The 11,666-nt window shown below is 38.4% G+C and overlaps 1 pseudogene across 1 annotated transcript; it reads left to right on the top strand.

Moving 5' to 3' along the window:
• The first annotated feature begins 9,888 nt into the window (after nucleotides 1-9,888).
• LOC149544276 (cytosolic sulfotransferase 17 pseudogene) lies at nucleotides 9,889-11,329 on the top strand (annotated as a pseudogene). The gene has a single exon (XR_016355276.1). The product of XR_016355276.1 is annotated as a cytosolic sulfotransferase 17 pseudogene (transcript).
• Nucleotides 11,330-11,666: the final 337 nt, after the last annotated feature.

The following is an 11,666-nucleotide window of genomic DNA, read 5'->3' on the forward strand; positions in this document are numbered from 1 at the left end:
ACTCCCATCCACCCCTCTCTCCCATCCGCTACTCTCTCTCTCTCTCTTGGGCTGCTCTCTCTCTCTCTCTCCCACCACCTACTATCTCTCTCTCTCTCCCTCTCTACTCTCTCTCTCCCATCCCCTACTCTTACTCTGTCTCTCCAATCCCCAACTCTCTCTCACACTCTCTCCCATCCCGAATTCTCTCTCACACTCTCTCTCATCCTTTCACTCTGTCTCTCTCATCTTGTACTCTCTCTCTCTCTCTGCCACCTCCTACTCTCTCTCACACTCTTTCCCATCCTTTCACTCTGTGTCTCCCATCTTGTACTCTCTCTTTGCCACCCCCTACTCTCTCTCACACTCTCACACTCTCTCCCATCCCCTACTCTCTCTCTTTCATAGACACACACACACACACACACACACACACACACACTCCCATCCCCCCTCTCTCTTCTCTCCCATCCCCTACTCTCTAGATTTGTCACATGCACTCCCATCCCTCTCTCTTCTCCTCTCCCACTCCCTCTCCCAGGTCACCTACTATCTCTCTCTCTCAAGTTCTCTCTCTCCCTCTCTACTCTCTCTCTCCCATCCCCTACTCTTACTCTCTCTCTCTCTCCCATTCCCAACTCTCTCTCACACTCTCTCGCATCCCCTACTCTCTCTCACACTCTCTCCCATCCTTTCACTCTGTCTCTCCCATCTCGTACTCTCTCTCTCTCTGCCGCCCCCTACTCTCTGTCTCACTCTCTCCCATCCTTTCACTCTATCTCTCCCATCCTTTCACTCTGTCTCTCCCATCTCGTACTCTCTCTTTGCCTCCCCTTACTCTCTCTCACACTCTCACACTCTCTCCCATCCCATACTCTCTCTCTTTCAGACACACACACTCTTATCCCCCCACTCTCTTCTCTCCCATCCCCTACTCTCTACATCTGTCACGTACACTCCCGTCCCCCCTTATCTCTCTCCCTCTCCCTCTCCTACCCCCTACTAGGTCTCTCTCTCTCAAGTTCTCTCTCCCTCTCTACTCTCTCTCTCTCTCCCATCCCATCCCTTACTCTCACTCTCTCTCTCTCCCATCCCCTACTCTCTCTCACACTCCCATCCCCTAATCTCACTCTCTCTCTCCCATCCTGTACGAGCTCTCTCCGCCACCACCTACTCTCTCTCACACTCTCACACTCTCTCCCATACCCTACTCTGTCTCTCTTACACACATTCCCATTCCCCCTCTCTCTCTCTCCCTCTCCCACTGCCTACTTTCTCTCCCCCAACCCCTACTCTCTCTCTCCCCTCTCCCATCCCCTACTCTCTCTCTTTCATAGACACACACTCCTATCCCCCCTCTCTCTCTCCTCTCCCATCCCCTACTCTCTAGATTTGTCACACACACTCCCATCCCCCTCTCTCTCCCTCTCCCACTCCCTCTTGCACCACCTACTATCTCTCTCTCTCAAGTACTCTCTTTCCCTCTTTACTTTCTCTCTCCCATCCCCTACTCTCACTCTCTCTCTTCCATCCCCTACTCTCTCTCACACTCTCTCCCATCCCCTACTCTCTCTCTCTCTCTCTCTCTCTCTCTCTCTCTCTCTTCCTATACAAGCTCTCTCTACCACCCCCTACTCTCTCTCAAACTCTCACACTCTCTCCCATCCCCTACTCTATCTCTCTTATACACATTCCCATTCCCCCCCTCTCTCTCTCTCACACTCCCTCTCCCATTGCCTACTCTCTCCCATCCCCAACTCTATCTCTCTTACACACTTCCATTCCCCCTCTCCCTCTCCCTCCCACTCCCTCTCCCATCGCCTACTATCTCTCTCTCTCACACTCTCTCCCTCTCTCTCCCATCCCCTACTCTCTCTCTCTCTCTTTGCCACCCCTACTCTCTCTCACACTCTCTCCCATCCCCTACTTTCTCTCTTACACACACTTCCATCCCCCCTCTCTCCCCCTCTCCCACTCCCTCTGCCATTGCCTAATCTCTTTCTCTTCCATCCACCCTCTCTCTCCCTCTCCCACTCCCTCTGCCATTGCCTCCTCTCTTTCTATCCCATCCCCTACTCTCTCTATCTCTCTCTCCCCTCTCTCATTCCCTACTCTCTCTCTTTCACACACACCCATCCCTCCTCTCTCCTCTCCCATCCTCTACTTTTTCTCTCACTCGCTCTCCCTCTCCCACTGCCTACTCTCACTCTCTCTCACTCTCTCTCTCTCTCTCTCTCTCTCTCTCTCTCTCTCTCTCTCTCTCTCTCTCCCTCTCTACTCTCTCTCTGCTACCCCCTACCCTCTCTCACATTTTCACACTCTCTCTCTTTCTCTCTTACACACATTTCCATCCCCCCTCTCTCTCTCCCTCTCCCACTCCCTCTCCCATCACCTACTCTCTCTTCCATCCCCTACTCTCTCTTCCATCCCCTACTCTCTCTCAAGCTACTCTATCTTCCCCCTCTCCCATTCCCTACTCTCTCTCTTTCACACACATGCACTCCCATCCTCCTCTCTCTCGCTCTTCCTCTCCCACTCCGTCTCCCACCACCTACTCTCTCTCTCCCCCATCCCCTACTCTCAATCTCTCTCTCCCAACTTGTACTCTCTCTCACACGTCCTCTCTCTCCCATCCCCTACTTTCAATCTCTCCCCCATCTCGTACTCTCTCTTTGCCACCTCTACTCTCTCTCTCACACTTCCTCTCTCTTGCATCTTGTACTCTCTTTGCCACCCCTACTCTCTCACATTTCCTCTATCTCCCATCCTATACTCTTTCTGCCACCCCTACTCTTTCTCACTTCCTCTCTCCCCTCTCCCATCCCCTACTTTCTCTCTATCTCTCTCACACACACAAATAGCCATTCCCTCACCCCACCCCCCAGCTCTCTCTTGGTTTTGGTTTGCAATTTAGGTCTCAATAGTGCGTGCGCACTACCTCGAATTCAATAGTGTTTTAATAGCGCGTGCATGCTATAGGGCGCACACGCTATTCAAAGCTTTGCATTAAAACCAAGCCTAAGGCTTGGTTTTTCCTTGGAGATCCAACCCAAAGCTTTGGAGTTTATAAACAGGTTTGAGATGTGTTTTCCAGCAAACATACAAAAAATGATTGATTTTTCTTGTGTGCTCCCCTTCAAGATTCCTTGTGGTTGGGTATCGATAAGATCAGGTTACATAACATTATAGGTCTCTGTGTTAGCTATCTAACTATATAATTTATTTTTAATTTGAACTATTTTGAGTCTTTCATCTATAATTTCTTTTGAATGTATGTTCATTTTTTTTCAAAAACCACCATGTACTAATTGGGCTGTAGATTTTAGCTCATTCATCGAATTTTGTAACAACTTAGTTTTTTAGAAACTAGACTCCATTCTACACACTTTGAAAAAAAGAAGTTTTGATTTTAGATTAGTTTTCAATCATTTCTAGGGGGAGCACATAGATATTTCAATTTTTTTGGATGGGTCTAATTAAAAAATTCATTAAAAAATAATACACATTATAAAATTACCCAAAAAATCTGGGATAAACTACATAGTGTTAGGTAACTTTTGACCGGAGCGATCAAAGAATTTCAAAAAAAAAGTTAAAATTTTAGGGGGGCCACACTTTGTAATATGTTATGTTTTTTTGGAATAAACAGTACCACTTTCTGTGGCCCCCTTTTTTGAGGACCTAAAACTAAACCATTTTGAAAAAAAATTAGTAGTTTAGAAACTAGATTCAAAGCACTACAACTTTTTTTTTTGTCATATCTTAAAATTTTGAGCGTAACTATCTTCAAATTCTTGTTGAAGTCCAGAATTTGCTGATTTCAGGAAAAAGATGTCCACTTATACCCCCCTTTTGGCACCACAGCTTTGTGCACTTACCCGGAATGTGATTCATAATATTGATATTAAAAAAAAACACAATCGAATTAACAAAAAAATTGATATTTACTAATAGATTGTACAAATTTGATAATGTTAATGACATGTTTGTGTTTTTCTTAGATGTGGCAGATGAAAATTTTGACGATGTTCATTAGACTTGTGGTTTTGTTTGCTGCAATTCTTACAATTTCTATTTTGTCTTTTCATGGTACAGAATGAGAATTGTTCGTTGGGATCATTGGGGTGGTTGTTTCAATAGCCATATTTGTTGCTCCCTTGCCTATAATGGTGAGCAAAAGATGATTCATTCTTTCATTATTTTTTTATGATTCCTTATTTTCATATTTTCTCCTTGATATGGAAATATGTTCCGTGCATGTGATTAAACAAGTGTATCATGTTGTATGTATGGATGAATGAAGCATTTAATATCCTGTTAAACTGAAACATAGATATGTTGGTGTAATTTTCTATGTTGGTTTACTATTATATGTCTAATGTGGTTTTGGGAATACAATGTGGGATTGACACATGGGTTTTGTTTTGCTCAAATTTCTCTATTTGTGCATCACAATTAGTGTTTGCCTGAGCACATGCACCTGTAGATTGTTCATACACTTTTTTGTGGGCTTATTTTAGATGGCTTATACTCTCCTATTGCTTGGCCTAATTGTAGACATTTATTGCCCCAGATATTGAACAATATTTAGCAAAGATATTTAATGTTTATCATATTCCTTATAGCATACATTGTTCACTTTAAATTTGGTCATGAGGGGTATATTATGGAAAACTTAAATTTCCACTTGAGTACCCATATAAGCCTCGAGGCATCAGATATCTTTCTTATCTTCTCCTATGAAATGTGACATCTTTGTACATAAAATTTAGTTTTTGATGAATGTAATTTAATAATAGTTGATTCTTTTTTTCAAGAATTTACAATAATTCACAATAAATTGATGCATTAATTACAACATTTTTGTTCACCTCCCTTGCAGCATGATTACACCAAGTGGGCACTTTGCAACTCGAAAGAGGATATGCATGTCTATGAGTGATTGTAAGTTTTTATGATGGTCTTCTGCATGATCTGATTTCTTACAAAATTTTCTTATTCTTATGCTTTCTTGAATGTTACTAATTTATTTGGAAACTTTATTATTGTCTTTACTTGTGTATTGTCCAGTTCATCCAAAAACGTGGAATCCCATATGGTCTATGTCAAGGTATTTATAAGTAATTTTGATTCAATATTATTAAATGATTATGTTCACATAAATTTTGTATGTGCTTGATTTGGGGAATAAAGTACAATTCATTTTTGTGCCAATATTGTGATTAACTTATTATTGTTTGCTGTGAACACATGGGTGCAGCATTCTAATAAGACTTCTTTCCTTCATGGTAAGTTTAAATTTGGTTTTTTAATTTGCATGATATTTCTGCTCCTACTTTAGAGATCGTAGACACGTGCTTAAATGTTGTGAATCCTTAATATTGTTCCAAGTGTATTGAGAAAATATAATCTTCTAAAATGGATGTAGTCTGTTATCATGTGGTTGTATCTTGTTGTAAAGCTCAAATATTTTTTTCTTTTGTTGTTTGAATTGAAATATTGATCAAGATTATCCTATCCTAATTGAAAGATCATTTTACTTCCTCTTAATAGGGAAAGTCTAGAAGTGTTCTGCATATTTATTTGGAGGACAATGAATCTTCATATGATGGGAAGGTATTGCAAGTTCTCTTTAGCCTAGAAGCTAGCAAGATCACCCACTTATACCACTGAAATATCCCTTGCCAAATTCAGCCTCAAAATTAGAGGCTCAAGGAACTTCGTTAAATACATTGCAAACAATCTTTATGTTATTTCTTGATGTTGATGTCAAATGTGTTTTAAATGCTCTCAAATTGTTACTAAGATGTCTATGTAAAGAACCGTAATGTAGATGCAATTACTTTTTACTTTTGAAAGCATATAGATGATCCACACTATGCAAATATGCAGGTAGACATTAATATAAATAGTTGCCATGCAAACTAAATATGAGAGAGATAACTTTTGACATTTAAACACCTTGTGACTACAATAATATTAGAATGCAATAAAATTACTTACACAATGAATTGTTGGGGAAAAGGTCAAATTTTGGTTTAGAATGATGTATCTAATGCAATTACCAAACTCCATAAATTCCTATCAAAATGATCAACATTGAATTGAACCGTGCCAAATATACAATACCTTATTCAATTCAATCGATTAATATGCTGCAACTTCATTCAAATAGTTGAAGTATGAACTACTTGCTTCTTAAACTCTACGTCCTACGAGAAAGTCCTTCTAGTAGGTGATGGATTTGTATGGCCCGGTATAAGCCTATAAGTCTTCCATACTCATCTAGAAATCAATCTTTCTATTGCAAATGTGAAGCAGATATACTTGACTAGATATCATGCAAGTGTGTGCAGAACAAATACAAAATATATGAAAAGAAAATAAATGTATAACCATTAAAAACTAAATCACTCCCACAACATTGTGAATTTGGCTTAATCATATGAAACTAGAGTTGGCATAATAATTTCCCAAGTGAGAAAATCATTTTGTGTAAGATTATTGGATTGAAGATAATTCTAGAAAAAGTGAGATTTGTCCTTGATACGGAGCCCCCTATAGATGTCATTGGACTTAAGTCTTTCTTGGAAACATTGGGTACTTCCAAAACTTCAGTAAGAACTTTGCATAAAAATCCTATTGGTTAGATAAGTTGACTTGAAATGGCAAGCCATACAAATGAGAGATTGCACAAGGAGAGGCCTTCAAGGAGCTCAAACAAGGCTAGTGTGTATACCCATTTTGGCATATCTAAATTGGGTCAAGGATTTATATGTTAGAGGCATCCACATGAACTTTGTGATGCACCACTTCTCACAAATTCAACAAACATGGGTCAAAATTTTGACCAAGTTTCGTCAAAGAATAGGTCAAAATTTACTAGTGAAAAGTTGATAAACTTCTGATTTATCAAAATGCAACAGAGGCTTGACAACCGATGAAGATGGAACTAGAGCTTAAGGAAAGGTTCATTAGAGATGAGGTTGGAGGTTTTGCCCTGCAATGCCAATGCCAATGCCAATGTCAATAAATTCGAGAGTCCAAACTTTTGAGCAACTTTGTAACTTTTGAGCAATTTTTTCTCTTTACATCTTTTGATCAAATGGGTCCATCTAGGACAATTCTATGACCTTAGTTAGGATTCCAAGGGCCTATTAGGTAACCAAATATCTTGGTTTTCTAATCCTAACAACATTTTACCTTAGGATTCCATGTTTTTTTAATTATATTCAATCTAATGAACCAATTAGATCTACTCTACATTTTAATGTCTCTAGTATTGCCTCATAGTCTGACTCACGAACCTTCCAAAGAGTCTTATTATGTGGTTTTTTACCATATTTTATCAAGTGGACATTTGACGCAACAGCAAGGTTCGAATAATGAACAATCTTCCTCTCTATTTGTCAATCCTTGAATAACCACAAGTTAGGGTTCTTCATAGAATATCATCTAAGCCATGTGTCAGTTACAACCACCACACCTATATGGTACTCTAAATCTTCACCATCTATAACCGAGTAATCCAAATTTTTTTACCCTGGACATTATCACAAAAATAATAATATGTCCCTTCTTCATTGTCTTCAGGTGCAATAACAACAAAAAAATGGCCTACAATGATAAATGTACAAAAGACAATCATTAATTCAACAAATACTAAGGTAAAAGTTATAAAGTTACATATTAAATTTACAAAGATATCTATATTACCAAGTTGTACTAGATCAAACAAGTAGTCAAAGTCAATGGATGAATCTATCTCTACCATTTTCGGTGCTTGTGGGGGATGATAGGTGTCAATTGGGTCCAAAAACTCGTATATCCCATTTGTTCACCCATTTAGTTGACTTACACTCCTCTATACATGATGGACAATAGCATGTCATTTTTCATGTGTGGATACTCCGTGAACCTCCATCAGATCTTCTAAAAATGTGCAACTCACTTGATCCTATTAGTGTGCAACAATTCTCATTGTGCAATGTTAGTATTATCTATCAACTAAAAAAAATTATGAACCGTAGACTCACCTTCCTTACCTGAACTCATTGTAGTGTTACATCATTGGATGATGGATTTTGCATCTATCAATGTTGCTCCATCTTTATACTTTAGTTTTTCACGAGCTAAGGCTCTTTTGATGCATGCGCCTACACTATTTTGCTCTCCCTTTCCATGACTAGCCTCTTTGAAATTCTACATATATTGAATTCTAGACAACCTGTGCATCCTACTGAACCAATAGAACATCAGTGTATTCTCAAATTGAGATGCACAATTATCTGACCAAATAATATGCTAGCAATATGGTATATCCATGTTAGTCAAATCGCCATAAAATAGTTGAAAACAACTATATACAAACTCTATAGAATGTGATTGATCATCGTTGATGTAATAATGATACTCCCTCAATATTTTTTTGTCATCCTCTGTTCTTGTAGGTGAATATATGAATGTTATGTGAACAAATATGAAAACCTATAGAAAAGTATAATACTTTGCTTACACTTCATTTTGTGGTTGTAGTGTGTAGTTCTGTACGAAGTCTACAACCAAAACAATGATATCCAATGAAAATGTATCCTTACACAACTTGAATTGCAAATCCAGTCATCGACCTCTATATGTATGCCTTGCATACTCGTAAATAATCTTTTCACAAAAAATCTTCATGAATTCATACACTGAAATATTTTCAATCAGTAAATCACATCTTTTACTCAGTTTCTCATCTTTTATAGCATATGTCACTGTCTTATTTTTTTTGTAATTTACTATTTCATTTTCAATTGCATGTGTACTATCCATATATTCACAAGTTGATAAAAGTTGCAGAGAACCACAAATTAAGCATGTACCATCCAAGCATGACATCTTGTAAAATTGTTAACCGTTTCTTATTTTACATAAAATGTTAGATATGAATTCCCTTGAAGATATAGGTGGCTCATCCATGTCATAATTCTAGAAAACACACTTAGAAAGCAAAAACACATAGGGGAGAGGACCCAGTAGTTATGCGCATTCCAATAGTTGTGACAGTAGTTGTTAACTTAATACCCATACTGGTTGATTTAATATCCAACATTTTTGACAAGATTGTACCAATGGATGTGACTTTAAAGTTGTTTTTGTTAATGATGATTACTCATAAGTGAATGAAAAGTGTCCATTTTTTCAAAAAACAACCAATAGTGTAATGCCACGTTAGCTGCACAAGTATGAGGTCTCCAATGCACTATGATTGGTCTCACTTTTTTTTTAGACTGTTTTGGACACTTTGACAAAAAACATACTGATGTGGCATCATTTTTGATGATGTGGCTCTAAAACCTTAGTTATAAGCAGGGGACTTGACAAGTAAGCTACTATCAAAAAATGAGAGTGATTTAAATTTTCTACATAAGATTTTGAGAAACACGAAATTAGAGTGCACAACTACTAAGTCCTCTTCCCTATATATGATTTAAAATATCAAAATGGTTAGAAAATTCAATATGTATTTTACAACAACATATTGTGCATGTGTGATTTATCTTCATATGTAAAAGTTCACCCATCTCAAAAAAATATCTTTTATTTTAAATTGTAGCATGTGATCTTCATATGCAAAAATTTTCCCATCTCAAAAAATCTTTGACTTATTCACAAATATCTTTTATTTTAAATTGTAGCATGTGATCTTCACATGCAAAAGTTTACCCATCTCAAAAAAAATCTTTGACTTCTTCACAAATATCTTCTATTTTAAATTGTACCATGTGATTGATATGACTTGGCCTGTCAAGAAGGAACAAGTGCTCGCTGAATAGATTGATCGATATGACTTGGCCTGTCAGGAACAAGTGCTAGCTGAATAGATTGATCCACATGCATGTGGAGGATAGTGATAGTGGGGACAAGGTACAGATAGAAAAGATGTGAAATGAACTGTTCTTTAGCAGCGAAAATGCTAATATATCATCGATGATAAAAGTAATATTCGGTCACAGTTGCCATTCTCAAGTTTGGGCAAAGATTAATCCATTTCTGTTCGAATATGTCTTCGGCGGCGTCGAGTTCAGTTGTGGGACTTGGATTTGAAGTAGTTGAACACGATGGATTCTTCTACGAGCCCACCACTTTGGATGCGATGATGAAAATGTCGTCGCAGTTCAAAGCGCGGGAGGATGATGTGTTTGTGTGCTCTGGAATGAAGACAGGAACCACCTGGTTGAAATCCATGGTTGCCAGCATTATGAGCGAAAGTAAGGGCGATATATTGAAGGACAAAAATCCACACGAGTTGATTACTCAGTTAGGAATCAACTACATCACGAGTTCAAGATCAATGGCTGATCTCTCCAATATAGCAATCGAAGAAATGCCCTCCCCAAGGTTGTTGGGCACCCATCTTCCTTTCTCTGCTCTTCCACCTCAAATCACGTCGTCTTTGGGCTGCCGAATCATCTACATCGCTCGAAATCCAAAGGACACTTTTGTCTCCCACTGGAAGTTCTTGCCTGCAATACAAGCCGTCTACAACGGTGAACCTGCTGGATCTCCAGTTTCTAAGGAAGTGTTCTTTGACTCCTTCGTTAATGGCGTCTCTCTCTATGGTCCTTACGTTGATCATGTCCTGGGCTTTTGGAATGCCAGTAGAATTCAAAGTAACATCTTGTTTTTGACTTACGAAGATATGAAGAAGGATTCTTTGTCCCACGTCAGAAAGATTTCAGATTTCCTCGGTCAATCTTCTTTGACGGATGAAGACGTTCGCCGCATAGACGGTCAGTGCAGTTTTCAATCTCTCTCCGCTCTAGATGTTAACAAAACTGGGAAAACTAATTACAAAAATACGAATCTGGACCATAGATCTCTCTTTCGTAAGGGTGAAGTAGGTGACTGGAAAAACTACTTTACACCAGAGATGAACAGGCGTATGGATACGGCAGTGGAAGATAAGTTCCAAGAAGCAGGGCTGTTCCTCAAATACGAACTCTAAACAGTGCCATCAAAATGTGCAGAATAGGATATGGACGCTGCAGTCCTCCCTACAAACTGTACATTTGACTAATTTTCAAAAAATCAAAAACATCATGGATTTTTTCGAAAGTTTCAGCATTTGATCTTTATGATCTACATAGTTTGTAATAAAAAAATTGAAAAAAATTCACTATGTTCTTGTGAATCTGGAAACAAATTAAATTTGACTTTGTTTTGTCTTTAGTGCATTTTGTCTGGAGATTAGCCTATCCCAGAGGATATTGACTTGTGTACTTGTTTCGTTTGTGAGAAAAAGTTAATTATTAGTCCTCACTCAATTGTTAAATTTCTAATACCTAATCTTGTAGAGGTTAAATATGTTTTTATTGGTTGGTGTATCATGTGGATGTGGATGTATGTGTTTGGACACTTAGATGGGGGTGTCTTTGATTAAAATTGAAAAAATAAGAAATATTATAGATTTCATTGAAATTTTCAGCATTTTTTCTTCATGATCTACATGTTTTGTAAGCGAAAACAACAAAAAATTTAAGAAAATATCACAGTGTTTTTAGAGATTTGAAGGAGAAAAAAAATTGACTTTTGATACATTCTGTCTGGAGCATAGCCGGCACCGTAAGTAAGACCAATTCCAACCAACCCACTAATTGCATCTACATCATCAGCCCCATGTCTGCAACACTATGCATGCA

This window comes from Cupressus sempervirens, chromosome 8, assembly GCF_028749045.1.
Source record: "Cupressus sempervirens isolate cs-2001-9-10 chromosome 8, ASM2874904v1, whole genome shotgun sequence".
NCBI classification, from domain to species: domain Eukaryota; kingdom Viridiplantae; phylum Streptophyta; class Pinopsida; order Cupressales; family Cupressaceae; genus Cupressus; species Cupressus sempervirens.